The sequence below is a fragment of the Schistocerca piceifrons genome, chromosome 1 (genome assembly GCF_021461385.2).
Source record: "Schistocerca piceifrons isolate TAMUIC-IGC-003096 chromosome 1, iqSchPice1.1, whole genome shotgun sequence".
In the NCBI taxonomy this organism is placed as follows: Eukaryota; Metazoa; Arthropoda; class Insecta; order Orthoptera; family Acrididae; genus Schistocerca; species Schistocerca piceifrons.
In genome coordinates this window covers 583373262-583389335 of record NC_060138.1, presented here as the reverse complement: position 1 = coordinate 583389335, position 16074 = coordinate 583373262, and positions in this window count along the sequence as shown.

The window sequence follows — 16074 nt, the reverse complement described above, 5'->3', positions numbered from 1 at the left end:
CACTTCCCCAACCGATTATGCCATATCACAGTAAAAATTCTGTCTCTTTCAATGTGCAATCAGAAAGAATTTTAATCATATAACAAATAGTATTTAATTTATTTGCAATGTATTTTGCATGTTGGATCCATCTTAGATCTCCTGGGATCCATACGCCAAGAAATTTTGTAGAGTTCAAATTTTCAAGAGTTCTGGTAAACTACACTGTCTGGTGTGTGGGCATTTATTTTTCACTGTGTATAAGTGCATCGTAACTGATTTTTCTGTATTTATTACTAAATTTTTTTCCGGAAAACACTTTTTAGTCTCATGCAGTAATTCTCCAATTTGATCACCTGCGAATTTTCCGTAATTATGGCGTGGATTAGTCGATTCCAAGTCATTTACACATAGTAGAAACAGAACTGGTCATAGAATGGAGCTTTGTGGTACGCTGTACTTAATGCTCTGCTTTTCGGAGCAGTAGGACTCTATCTTGTTCGCTTCTTGGATAGCAAGCTCAACTACTTGCTCCCTATTTTGGAGATATGATTCTATCTATTCATAGGCTGAGTCCCTAATACCTACAGCTTCAAGTTTCTTCAGCAAAATATTGTGACTGATGACATCGAATGCTTCAGAGAGGTCTATAAATATGGCTGAGATATGTTCTTTGCTGTCTATTGCATTTAAAGCTTCATTTATGAATGCAAAAATAGCATTCTCAGTAGATTTAGATTTTCGGAATCCGTGTTGTGTGTTTGAGAAGTAATTCCTTTGCTGTGAAACTGATTAGTCTTTTACAATAGATTTTTCAATTATTTATCCAAAATCCAGATAGTAGTGAAATAGGCTTGTAGTTTGATATTTCTGTTTTGTCCCTTTCTTGAATACAGATTTTTACTTTTGGTATCTTCAATATTTTTGGGAATATCCCTTCTGAAAGAGAACAGTTACAGGTGTCGACAAGTGGCCTGACTATGGGGGCAGCAAGTTTCTTGAAGATATAGTCACAGATACTGTCGGTACCAAAAGAGAATTTGAGCTTCAGTTCTTTAATTATAGCATGTATTACCTTTTCACTGGTTGGGTATAAAAAATTGATTTATTATTTACAGTACATCTGGTTTGGTTTCTGAATGTACACGGTATATTTTGATTTATAAGATGGTCAGCTATCTGCGTAAAGTAGGAATTAAATTTATTTTTAGTTTTTGTAAGTTATGTTAGTAAGACATCCATGACTAAGGAATTTATTGCTAGTCAACTCAAGCCGATGTAATTTCGATGGACTGCTCATGCGCTGTCTGCGATATGTAAGCTATAATAGAATCGCTGACCTGAGAGCAGTGTCGTCTGCAGAGAGCAGTGTCGACTGCAGTAGGAGCTGTGTCGGTAGTACTGGTGGTAGCTCACAGTCAGGCGGTTGGGCAGGTCATGCCTGAGCGATGTAGTATAAGGTAAAAACAGCCGTGCATATCTAATTTGTTACAACTCAATTTGTATTATTGTTATATCAAGTCCCATGTAAATGTTTTAAAAATCTTTTTATAATAAAATTAACTTTTTGACAATCATTCACCTGAATTTAAAGAATTTACTAATTTCTGCAATCCATGGTCATCCCGACTATCACAAAGAAAATTCAGTTGTTTCTTTTCATACGTGAAAAATCTAGCGGCCAGCATTGCACTGGTCTGTGCCAAAAAAAATCCTTATACGCGTTATACGGCGACTTCATTGAGGTAAGAATTTTCAGTTTATTCAGAATGATCTTTCAGGGCCATGACGCAGCACTGCTGACGTCCAAATTTACCAGTTTAGATTCACAGTCAGTTAATTATTGAAAGGTTATATATTCGTCACTTATTTTTTACTAAGAGCTTAGTCACGTCATTATTGCCATATTACGTAATAATATACTGTTGGGAGGCTACACTAAATGTGAATGTTATAATTATATGTATAATTTTATACATATTTTTTCTGTTGGGAGGTTATTCTTGTCGACAACCGGCCAGGCTCGAATTTTTTGTGAATTTCTGAGAAGCAGTGAGTTATACATCTGTTCTTATGTACCTAATGTTAAATGTAGTTTGCATCTGGCGCAACGCATTTACTAATTTGTCATTTCTTCTTTCACAGATCATCGGCAATTTATTGTTCTTTGTTGTTATTCTATTTGTTCCATTTTTGCTTCTTCTTTGATGTTGTGCCTACCTTTGACCCGTGAAAATGCCGCCAAAAACTGCTAACAATACATTGCGATGCATGATGGGTGAAAAAGCCGACTTGAATTATTTGACTGATAATACTAGCGACACTCAGTATCATAACGATAATCCTCCAAATACAGATAATCAGTGCGTACCGACCACCAGCAATGATTTTAATCTAAATGATGAGCAAACAAATTGAATTAGGTCCACAGTGAATTTAACAAATCATGACGCGGCACGTTCCGATACAATGAACGTTGCCCAGTTTGACACACCGGATTTGAAAAATTTACACAGTGAACAGACAAATGTTTCTAACGAAGATGAACAATGCACTCAAAATATTTCAAATTTGATTTGATTACAATGTAGTGACCAACAGTGTACATCCAATTAGGAAACCTTTCCGTGAATCAGACAATAACACAATGGTTAGGGAACATGTGTCACAAGCAGATACACCACCACATAGCACAAAAAATAGAGTCGCTAATTTTGGCATGGATCAAGTTATGGCAGTATTGCTACAACTTCAAGAAAATCACAAACAGTCGAACTAAAAACAAGACAACAATTATAAACAAATAAATGAAAATCTCAAACAGTCGAATGAAAAACAAGACACAATTTCAAACAAATTAATGAACAATAAGACAACAATTACAGACAACTTAACGAAAAACAAGACAAGAGTTACAAACAAGTTAGTGAACAGATTACAGCCATTGCCGTGCAATGTCATGATACTACAGAACAGTTACATGAGGAAATTAAGGCTGTTGCTAGGAAGAGTAGTGAAGAAATTAGATCCGTTGCACAAGAATTACGTAATACACATGCAGACACAACAAAAATACTTAGAGATGAAATCAGTGCAGTTGGTAAACAATGTTCAGAAAATGCAACACAGTTACGAGACGGGTTTAAATTGATGTCAGCAGAACTTTCACGCACACTGGATGCGAAAGTAGACAAGAATTTGAACAGCCAAATTGACGAACGTTTTAATCACCATCTACAAAACAATGAAACGCATTACCGCAAAATTATACTGGAACAGAACAACGTAAAGAAAGAAGTCATGAAACAACTACTACACAAAGACAGGAAGACAAGCGTAAGTTGTTTACGAAAGCAAAAAAAATTCTTAGACAACAACATTGCTACAGTATCAGACGAAATCAGAACTATCAAACAGTTGAACACTGAATTGCATGGTGAAATCTCTGATCTAACAACAGAAACAGACCCTGATATTCAGACTTTGGAAAATAAGTACACAGTAGACTGTCAGACAGTGACCAACAGACTCGAACAAGTAGAATTAATACAGGATCCTGATGCCATTAAAGCAGACGTTAAGAAATTGAACAAAACCACACGTAAAATGCAAAAACCAATTAATGCATGTGACACTAAGAATGGTCATCAGGTAAAACCATTTACTGAAAAATATGATGAATTGGCCGGTCGTATTGACCTTATCGAAAATAACAATGACACCAAATCAGACGATACGTCACCAGTTTAGTTCAAACACCCGAATTAAAAAACATGCAGCAGACAATTAGTGAGACAGGTTCGTCCAATATTATATTATTGTAGAGAACTGTCATCTTTACAGCAAGAAGTTACAAATGAAAAATATTTCAGCCTCTAACACGTCACAGCATATTCCACATCCTGAATATTTGTCACACTCACACAGCCAAAATAACTTAGGTGATTTACAGAGAGTATGGGGCTTAGATTTCGAACAGTCATAGACAAACAGTTTATCATACAATCCTGAACTTGCTGAGACATTCAGAGACGATAATTTTGATTATAAGCACTTTCTATCCGCTAGGAAATTTAAGGTATTTAGAAATGATAGAACACAGATTCACCCATTGGATTGGATACAGCAATTTAGCTTTGCTTTTCCACTAACTTGGCCCGTAACACAAACTCGAATTTATTTGAAGTTTTTTGGAAGGTGATCCAGCAACTCGTATGAGACCGATCGCGAGATAATGTTACTCGGTAGAAGAATTTCAGAATGCTTTTCTGTTAGCGTATTGGTCGAAGACGACACAGTGCAGAATCAATGATCTGTTAATTAGCTTATCGAATTATGAGATCTCAAATTTTCTCACTGTCACGCAATTTTTTGGACACATGGTACAACAAAACCAATATTTATGTGAGCCGTACAGTGAGTCAGCACTTATTCAATTGTGTATTTCTAAATTACCACGATCGTTAAGAGTATCACTTTTAACAGGTCAGCAGAAAGAAAATATTTCGGCATTTAGAGATCTGTTACAGTTGTTGGAAGTTCAGCAATCAGATTATTCCTTCATAAACAAAAATTTTTCACATCATAACCAAGGCCAACAAGCATATGGTAATTACGACCAGCCACGCTATTTTAATAGCAAAGGTGATAGACGCTCCAGGAGTGACAACCAAAAGAACTTTAATAACAGCCAAAAATTTTATTATCAGTATCATCAAAATTATCACCAACAGAAAACACATTTTGACAACAATAGAAGCTTTTCCCCACAACAGCAGCGAAACCAGCCGGTTAGCATACCTAACCAACAATATAATGTGCAAGGTCAACCAAGCTTTAATGTTTCGCGGCCTACACATATACCTTCGGCTCCGCCAAATAGTAACCCACAGCAACAAGGAAATCACTACGTGCAGAAGACACATCATTTCAACTCTTATCGAAACGCGCCGTATAGTAATGACTATCACGACAGACGTAAAAGTAATGAGCACAGTTCTCAGCGCACATTTAATAACAGTGGATCTTATCAGCAGCAGAATCATCCACAACAAAATGGTTCAAATTGCTCTGAGCAATATGGGACTTAACTTCTGAGGTCATCAGTCACCTAGAACTTAGAAATACTTAAACCTAACTAACCTAAGGACATCACACACATCCATGCCCGAGGTAGGATTCGAACCTGCGACCGTAGCGGTCTCGCGTTCCAGACTGTAGCGCCTAGAACCGCTCGACCAATCTGGCCGGCCATCCACAACAACAGATTATCATGAATGAACCAGACAGTCGATATCATCCTGAACCAAATATGTTAGGACAAAGTAACAGAGCAGTACAGATAGTTGAAATGCCACAGCATCCTCCTGCGAATAACAGCATGTCAAAAAGAATATGACTAGATACAGTACAGGTTGAATCCTCCAGTAACGTAAGCGATACTTTTGATACACAGGAAATGTATTACTTTTGACGACATCCGAGACACACTTTTGCATGAAAAACCAGTTATACAAAATACCATTTCCCACCCTGTTATTGAAGTAAAGATTGGATCATCCATATTTACAGCAGTTATCGATTCTTGATCACCTATGTCAGTTTTAAATGAAGAAACTTTCAACAAATGTAACAAAGACCTACGTTACCACTAGGCAAAACGAAAGTAAAAGGAGTAGTATCTGGTGAAGGAGTAGATGTAAAATTACATACACGCTTATCATTTTGTCTTGCAGGTTATATGTTCCACTCAAATTTTTGGAATGTTCCCTTATTAACAACAGACGTTATTTTAGGTACGAATTTATTGGTACAACATGACGGAGTTATTAACCTCAAAATTCCTATTTAATGTTAAAGGATGATAAGGTACACCTGGCATCAGAATTTCAGCTCGCTTTATCTGCAGAAGAACAAGCAGTTAGTCGGACAGAGGTCATTTCCACATCACGTAACATTGTTCACAGATACGTATGTACACAACTACAATACGACAGACGAAGCTGACTATGATGTTATGCAAATGATTTCTGATAAAGTAAAACAGAGCAACGCAAATGCAGATGGCGAACGTACTCAACTAACCAAAATTCTTTTACAGCAAGCTCCAGTTTTTTCCAGTTTTTGACAACATCCCTGGTACTATATCCGGTTCTATGTATGAATTTCAAGTTAAACAGCATGACACGTTTAAAGCCAAACATTATCCCATTCCTTATTTCCACAGAGAAGAAGTCAAAAAGGAATTGCAAGCTATGCTCTACCAAGGAATTATTGAACCGGGAGTCAGTCCGTATATAAACCCGCTCCTTATTGTTAAGAAAAAGGATGGCTCACTTCGCCTCGCACTTGATTCGCGTCATGTCAACGACATTATTATTAATGAAACAGACCGCCCACACACTCTAGAAGTACTTCTACAGAAATTTCCAGGTACCGCTATTTATGCCACATTAGATTTGAAATCGGGATTTTGGCAATTCTGCTCCATCCGAACTGCAGAAATTACACAGCATTTTTTTTTTGTTCTGATGATTGTTATCAATTTTGCAAATTATCGTTAGGTTTAACAATTTCTTCAGCAACATTTATTCGCGGTTTGGATACTATACTTCCGGCAGAACTTAAAGAGAGAATCACAACGTATGTATACAACATCATTATCGCAGAAGTTAACTGGTCTGAACGCAGTTTGATTCTTGAACAATTGTTGCAAACTCTTCGTGCACAAGGACTCAAAGTTTATCTTAGCAAATCACACTTTGGCAAAACTTCTATTAAATTTCTTGGACATGTAATGTCAGCAGAAGGCATTACGCCTGACCCGAAAAAACTTCAAGCTTTACGTGACATTACTGTTCTAACGACGAAGAAACATCTACGCTGCTTTCTGGAATTAATTACCTTTTTCCGTAAATTTATTCATTAATCTTCTTTAGATACCCCTAGATTATGCCAATTGACGGGTAAAAACGCTTCTTGGTCCTGGGATAGCCAAGCACAGTCTGAATTTGTTAATCTGATACATGCCTTGTTGAACGTACCATTTTTATCACATCCAGATCCTACCAGAAATTTTTCCATTGCCACCGACAGTTCTTACATCGCTTTAGGCGTACACATTTTTCTGGAAATTGAAGAAGACAGTACTAAAGTAATTAAAAACATCGCCTTTGCAAGTCGAATTCCGTCACCTGCTGAACGCAATTATTCTGTAACAGAACTTGAAACATTATGTGTTGTATGGGCATTTACCAGATTTAGGCATTTTCTTTATGGAAGACATACTACCGTTTATACAGATCATAGAGTTATACAGTTTTTACTTTCCGTTAAATTTACACATGACAGGTTAAGCAGACGGAAGCTTTATTAACAGGAATTTAATTTTACAATTGTTCACATTCCCGGTATACAAAATATTGTAGAAGACGCACTATCCCGTTCTCACAGCAACAGTCAACAAGACATCGCAACCAACTTCTGCCAAGTAAACTTCAGCCTCATGTATATTCAACAAGTTGCATTTGAAAATTTCATTTCGTCGTCATTACGAGACATAGCACTAGAGCAGAACAAAGACAACGTCTAGAAAGAAATTAAACACCTTTGGCAACATAGGAATAACGTTACCATTAGAAACCATTGCTCTGTACACAATAACATTCTGTTTCGCCGCTCTCTCCCTGACAGCAACAACTAGTTACTATCATGTATTCCTCACGAACTTGTTACCAAATTAATGAGGTGTACTCATTTAAGTTACGCACATTATGGAGCCAGAAAATGTTTACCTTCACTCCGTTACGCAAAGCTACTGCTAAATCTATTTCGAATGCATTTGTAAAACATTTTTTATTTCATGTAGGGCATGTATTGAAAGTAATTCCCGACAATGGGCCACAATTTCGATCTGTGATATGGACGTGTATGTTACGAGCTAAAATCATTTCTCCGATATATATATATCCAGGTACAACGTTTCTTCGAACCCTTCTGAACGACTGATGAAAGAAATTGGTAAGCTATGTGGAATATTCTGCCATAAAAAACATATTGATTGGGACACACACATACTCTCATTCCAGAATGTAATTAACTCCATACCAAATGAATCTACTATGCTATCTCCGAAAGTCATATTGAAAAATGTTGAACCACCCAACAGAATTAAAGAATTAGAATCTTTTCCTACATCTCGTCGACTACGCCACCATAAAATAATTGACATTGCGCTCAACAACATCAAACGTGCTGCAAGCGCCGAAGAAGACAGCAAAAAAAGGTTCGTACAAGCCATGAATTTCACATAGAACAGAAGATATAAGTAAGCACACACTATTTATGCAACAGAGGAAAGGGTAGATGCAGTAAATTTGAGCTTCTATACCCTGGCCCATATAGAATTTGCAGCATTCCCCACCCCAATGTAGTACATGTCGAAACTTTGAGAACCAGAAAAACCAAGGGCAATCACCATATTTCCAATATTAAACCTTTTATTGAATAAAAATACTTAATGATATATTGTAAGGGAACGGGTGAAGATGGCAAGCGATCGTTCACCCTCCAGCGCGGTGCACATATTCCCGTCACCGCTGATTCCGCATTGCCGGGTCGCTGAAAAAAGTGGGTCTTTCTGTCGGCCGGGCGGCTGTTGTCGTCAGACACCCTGCTGCGTCGTCAGACACCGGGCTTCCGCGTTGCGTTCGGGTCGGTAGGCTGCGAGGACACTGACCGCTTCTGAGTATGCATGTAACGAGTTTTTAATAAAAGTTAAAGTAAATTATTCGACCGTGTTCAAATGCTGATCACCGGCTCGACCTAAGACCCTCACGCCCACCCACAATCATCCTGACCAGTCAAATACCTTATAACATCACATTATAATGCCATTTCCTGATATTTATATGACCACCTACTGATGATAATCATACTTTTTCTTGGCAAGTTCCCGGCAAGGTAAGGTTAGCAGGTCGCTTTTCTTGACGTTATATCTCAGACCATGAACATTTTTCATTTTTTAATGTATATATGATGGCTTTCCTATCGAAAGTAAAATTATCTCTATGCACTATTAAATGTTTAACATACAACAAAAATCAATTGACTTTGACATTTTTGCCTTATGATATCTCAATATCTCCACTATTTTACATTTTTTGCTACTACATTATAATATTGAGTGTACATTTTTGCAGTTGAAAATTGTCAATGGTCTTGACCTAATACATTTTCCGTCATGTTATGCCTTATGATTAGTTATATCTCTAGAAACAAGTTTTGGTTTAGTGAGTATATGATTTGACTGCAAGATATTAATCCATATTCATAATTTTCAGAAAGCAATACCGAGTAAAATTGAAACGTCCCCTTAGAAATATTATACAAGACTGTGCTTAAACTGACACACAATATTTTAGGCGAAACGCAATCTCACTTTCAAAAATCCCTACAAAAGAATGGCCCTGACTAACATTAACCTATACATTTCACAAATCACTTTCCTCACAAAAATCTTCGTTAATGGAACTACTGCAATACAGCGAGCGCCACTACTGCCAGCTAAATAAAAGATTCAAACTACTGAAGGCAATAACTACTGACAGGCATAGTTAGCAAATGAAAGATTTTAATAGAGAACAAACAATGTATTTACCTTAATAGTCATCAAAAGTCATAATATATATAGCAGTTCATGACATCCAGTCTTACAAATTTCAAAATTCCGCCATTTCTCTCCCCACATCCACCACTGCTGGCGGCTCACCTCCAACTGCCAACGCTACGCGCTGTTAACAGCCAACAGCCCAACACTACAATAGCGAATATTACAACAATGCCACCCAGCCACAGACTGCCCACAGCACAGCCAGTGATTTTCACACAGAGCGCTACATGGCGTTACCAATATAAAAACCTAAACACCCAACTTACAAAATAAATAAATTAAACAACCACAGTGTTTTACTATGAAATGGAAATTTCACAATTGCAATGAACGAAAAAAATGCAATATCTTGTCATGAAGAGTAAATGGATCACAATTAACAAGCATTAACAAGAAAATACTATACACAGTCTTGACTAATTATTTTTCTTTCAGAATACGAGGTTATTGTAGGAGGCTGTCAGACAAAACTTCACTTTTTAATTTTAGTAATGAAATTTGCTAGAAGCAAGAAACTCTATAATATATGATATAATGAATGATAATGAATAGTTGTATAAGGAAAAATGGTAATATGATATAAATAATCAATAATGAGATGTCTATTTTTGCAGATGAGAATAAACGATGATTAATAGTTGTAGGAATAATATGGTAATATAAATAATGAGAATTTATGTATTTTCTATTAGTTAATGGATGCTGTGTGGTTACTTAAGTATTTGTTGCAGTTCTTTTTGACAGTATGTAGTATGTCGCATAGTATAATGACTGAATGTTTTGGGAAAGACAGCTAGAGTACATACATATTAAGTACACATTTCATTTCCTGTTAATTCGAAGTTTGCTAGTTTTCAGCATAATATACATTTGTTGTTTCAGGTCAATAATACACTTTGTATTCTTTCCAGGAGAAGCTTTTCATGATAATAATATGCTAGAAGCACTTAGTTATTAAACCTGTTCTAGTACTTGCATTCTTTTAGCCAGTTGTGTGTATCATTCATTAATGTAATCACATACACTCTGCTTGTTTCATAACCTTGCTACAGCTGACTCATGACGAATGACGTTGTTAATCCTTATTTCTAGCAATAAGTCAAAAGGAAATATTTTCATGCCCCAGCAATTGACTATCGATCCCAACGCAATGCATTGCTAGCACAAACAAAAACTATTATTACCATTCCCAACTATTACCAGTACACAACCAAATAATGCTACCAGTTTAAGATATATTTCGCGTCCTAAATATAATGCGAATGTTTCTGATGTACTGATTCGATTATGTCTATGTATTATTGGACTAAACACCTTGAGTACTAGTTCCAATGTCTTACATTTTAAATCTGTCTTATGTCACTTGCACGACATCAAATATAATCACTAGGAGCTTGGTGCTACACGCAGTAACTCCTGTTTTGAATGATGACTTCCGAATGATGCATAATAAGTACTTTGTAACTGGCCAACGTGTACTGATAATTACTGTAATGAGATGACTTATGATGCCAATAATTACTGTAATGAGATGACTTATAATGCCAATAATTACTGTAATGAATGACTTCTGAATAATATTCTATAATACTACATAAATGCTTTGTAAGTGGCCAATGAGTGCCAATAATTATTCAAATCAGATGATACACTAGTGTAGTTCTGAACGATGACTAACATAACACTTAATGTCCTTCAGCTTCTGACCTAATTACCAGCAATTACTTCGATATCCGTATGTCCTGACCATCCCCATAACCATGGAGCACTGTATTTGGTTTTTGCATTAATTCTACGTTTATGAAAGACTATCTACATCTACATCTACACCTACATCTACATCTACATTTATACTCCGCAAGCCACCCAACGGTGTGTGGCGGAGGGCACTTTACGTGCCACTGTCATTACCTCCCTTTCCTGTTCCAGTCGCGAATGGTTCGCGGGAAGAACGACTGTCTGAAAGCCTCCGTACGCGCTCTAATCTCTCTAATTTTACATTCGTGATCTCCTCGGGAGGTATAAGTAGGGGGAAGAAATTTATTCGATACCTCATTCTTTCTGAATAGTCTCTTAAACTTCAGCCTACTCTTAATCACTATTAAATTCTGATATAAGTTAAATCTTCCCGGCCTTTTTCTAAGTATGTCTTATCCTTTAGTGATTCTTGAACAGAATATTCGCTATTGCTATCTGAAATTTATAACAGAACTCAACTAGTCTTTCTCCACTTTCATTTTTAATACCTACCTCATATTGTTCCGTAATTCTTTCTTTTACTCCTTCCCCTACAATCGGATTCCAATCCCCTCTGACTTGGAATTCCGGTATTCATCGCAAATATAGATTCGCAGATATAGAGCTATTACTAAAAATTGTCAATAAAGATTGTTTCAGTTACAAGAATTGCATTTTTTCGTTCTGAAGCACTTCAAGCTTTTCAGAAATGCTTATGGAACATGTACCTTTGTTTAATATTTACTGCAGAGATGTGGAACTCGGGCAGCTCTTTGTACAGGCGATCGGTCTATCACATAGCGACACAACCCGTCGAGAGAAAAACATTGATTTAGTTTATTAAATACCCTCCGAAAACTTGAAAGTCGATTTTATTGGCTAGCATTGACTGAGTTGATGGCTGTCCACCTGAGGCATACTGTGTTAAATTCTGTACAATTGACTCGTTAGATCGTCATAATGCCGAGGTAGCAGGCGAGCCTTGCTCATGATGCTCCAAATGTTCTTAGTTTGAGCGGAATCTTTGGTTGTCATCTGCAGTATCCTCACAGCACGGTAGTACGCCGTCTACATTCTGCGCCCAGGTTTGTTGACCTTCACGGGAATCCATCCTCGGCTTACATTTCAGTAATATAATGCCCACCCGACAACGGCGAGAGTTTATACTGCTTTTATTTGAGCTTGTCAAACACTTCTTCGGCCAGAAAGGTCGCCGAGTCAGTCCGCAACAGAGAAAGTTTGGAGCCTTATGGGCAGGATCCTGCGACCATCTTGGTATTCTGACGACCTGATGCGCCAATTGGATAGAATTTAGAATGCCATCCCTCAGAAGAACATCCAACATCCCTACCAGTGCCAAGCTATATAACAGGTTGTATGAGGGTCAAATGTAGACCAGTGTGTTATTGAGTTGCTCAATGTGTGAAGCCCTTTCTCTTGAATAAATCATCCAATTTTTCTGAATATAATAATTTTCTTGGGTGTACACGTACATCACATTAACCGATTTTCGTTCTATTCGGATAATTCCTTTAGGTTGCGTCGTTAGAATACCCTGGAGTATATTATGAACGCTTTTATTAAGTGTCAGGAGTTAATCAATGGATTCAAGGATAGCGTATATAAAACATTATCAGTATTGACGTACACACGTTCCGAGAGTTCTGCAATCTGTACAGAAAATTGGAATAGCGATCAACTTAAACATCATTTCCACCCTTTTTATTGCTCATTGAAACCACACACTGCATGTTGTACCACCATACAGCGAGACCTTGCCGGCCGGTGTGGCCGTGCGGTTCTAGGCGCTTCAGTCTGGAACCGCGTGACCGCTACGGTCGCAGGTTCGAATCCTGCCTCGGGCATGGATGTGTGTGATGTCCTTAGGTTAGTTGGGTTTAAGTACTTCTAAGTTCTAGGGGACTGATGACCTCAGATGTTAAGTCCCATAGTGCTCAGAGGCATTTGAACCAAGCGAGACTCTCAGAGGTGGTGATCCAGATTGTTGGACACACCGGTACCTCTAATACCCAGTAACACGTCCTCTTGCATTAATGCATGCCTATATTCGTCGAGAAACACTATCCACAAGTTCATCAAGATACTGTTGGTTCAGATTGTCCCACTACTCAACGTCGATTCGGCGTAGATCCCTCAGAGTGGTTGGTGGGGCACGTCGTCCATAAACAGCCATTTTCAATCTATCTGAGGCATGTTTGATAAGGTTCATCTCTGGAGAACATGCTGGCCACTTAAGTCCACCGATGTCGTTATCCTCAAGGACGTCATTCTCACGGTATGTATGATGCGAGGGCGAATTGTTGTCCATGAAGACGAATGCCTCACCAATACCCTGCTCATGTGGTCACACTCTCGGTCAGAGGATGGTATTCATAGCCGATACAGCGCCTTCCATGACCACCGGTGGCGTACGTCGGCCCCACATAATGAAACCCCAAAATAGCAGGAAATCTCCACCTTGCTACGCTCGCTGTGTAGTGTGTCTAAGGTGTACAGCCTGACCGGGTTGCCACCAAACACGTCTCCGACGATTGTCTGGTTGAAGGGAGGAATGTTATCGACAGTTGCTGTCTCAAGTTTCCTTTAATTTACGTTTATGGTCACAATCTACATCTACATCTACATTTATACACCGAAAGCCACCCAACGGTGTGTGGCGGAGGGCACTTTACGTGCCACTGTCATTACCTCCCTTTCCTGTTCCAGTCGCGAATGGTTCGCGGGAAGAACGACTGTCTGAAAGCCTCCGTGCGCGCTCTAATCTCTCTAATTTTACATTCGTGATCTCCTCGGGAGGTATAAGTAGGGGGAAGCAATATAATCGATACCTCATCCAGAAACGCACCCTCTCGAAACCTGGCGAACAAGCTACACCGCGATGCAGAGCGCCTCTCTTGCACAGTCTGCCACTTGAGTTTGTTGAACATCTCCGTAACGCTATCACGGTTACCAAATAACCCTGTGACGAAACGCGCCGCTCTTCTTTGGATCTTCTCTATCTCCGCCGTCAACCCGATCTGGTACGGATCCCACACTGATGAGCAATACTCAAGTATAGGTCGCACGAGTGTTTTGTAAGCCACCTCCTTTGTTGATGGACTACATTTTCTAAGGACTCTCCCAATGAATCTCAACCTGGTACCCGCCTTACCAACAATTAATTTTATATGATCATTCCACTTCAAATCGTTCCACACGCATACTCCCAGATATTTTACAGAAGTAACTGCTACCAGTGTTTGTCTATGTTAAGGGTCAGTTGCCACTCCCTGCACCAAGTGCCTATCCGCTGCAGATCTTCCTGCATTTCGCTACAATTTTCTAATGCTGCAACTTCTCTGTATACTACAGCATCATCCGCGAAAAGCCGCATGGGACTTCCGACACTATCTACTAGGTCATTTATATATATTGTGAAAATCAATGGTCCCATAACACTCCCCTGTGGCACGCCAGAGGTTACTTTAACGTCTGTAGACGTCTCTCCATTGATAACAACATGCTGTGTTCTGTTTGCTAAAAACTCTTCAATCCAGCCACACAGCTGGTCTGATATTCCGTAGGCTCTTACTTTGTTTATCAGGCGACAGTGCGGAACTGTATCGAACGCCTTCCGGAAGTCAAGAAAAATAGCATCTACCTGGGAGCCTGTATCTAATATTTTCTGGGTCTCATGAACAAATAATGCGAGTTGGGCCTCACACGATCGCTGTTTCCGGAATCCATGTTGATTCCTACATAGTAGATTCCGGGTTCCCAAAAACGACATGATACTCGAGCAAAAAACATGATCTAAAATTCTACAACAGATCAACGTCAGAGATATAGGTCTATAGTTTTGCGCATCTGCTCGACGACCCTTCTTGAAGACTGGGACTACCTGTGCTCTTTTCCAGTCATTGAAACCTTCCGTTCCTCTAGAGACTTGCGGTACACGGCTGTTAGAAGGGGGGCAAGTTCTTTCGCGTACTCTGTGTAGAATCGAATTGGTATCCCGTCAGGTCCAATGGACTTTCCTCTGTTGAGCGATTCCAGTTGCTTTTCTATTCCTTGGACACTTATTTCGATGTCAGCCATTTTTTCGCTTGTGCGAGGATTTAGAGAAGGAACTGCAGTGCGGTCTTCCTCTGTGAAATAGCTTTAGAAAAAGGTGTTTAGTATTTCAGCTTTACGCGTGTCATCCTCTGTTTCAATGCCAATATCATCCCGAAATGTCTGGATATGCTGTTTCGAGCCACTTACTGATTTAACGTAAGACCAGAACTTCCTAGGATTTTCTGTCAAGTCGGTACATAGAATTTTACTTTCGAATTCACTGAACGCTTCACGCATAGCCGTCCTTACGCTAACTTTGACGTCGTTTAGCTTCTGCTTGTCTGAGAGGTTTTGGCTGCGTTTAAACTTAGAGTGAAGCTCTCTTTGCTTTCGCAGTAGTTTCCTAACTTTGTTGTTGTACCACGGTGGGTTTTTCCCGTCCCTCACCGTTTTACTCGGCACGTACCTGTCTAAAACGCATTTTACGATTGCCTTGAACTTTTTCCATAAACACTCAACATTGTCAGTGTCGGAACAGAAATTTTCGTTTTGATCTGTTAGGTAGTCTGAAATATGCCTTCTATTACTCTTGCTAAACAGATAAACCTTCCTCCCTTTCTTTATATTCGTAT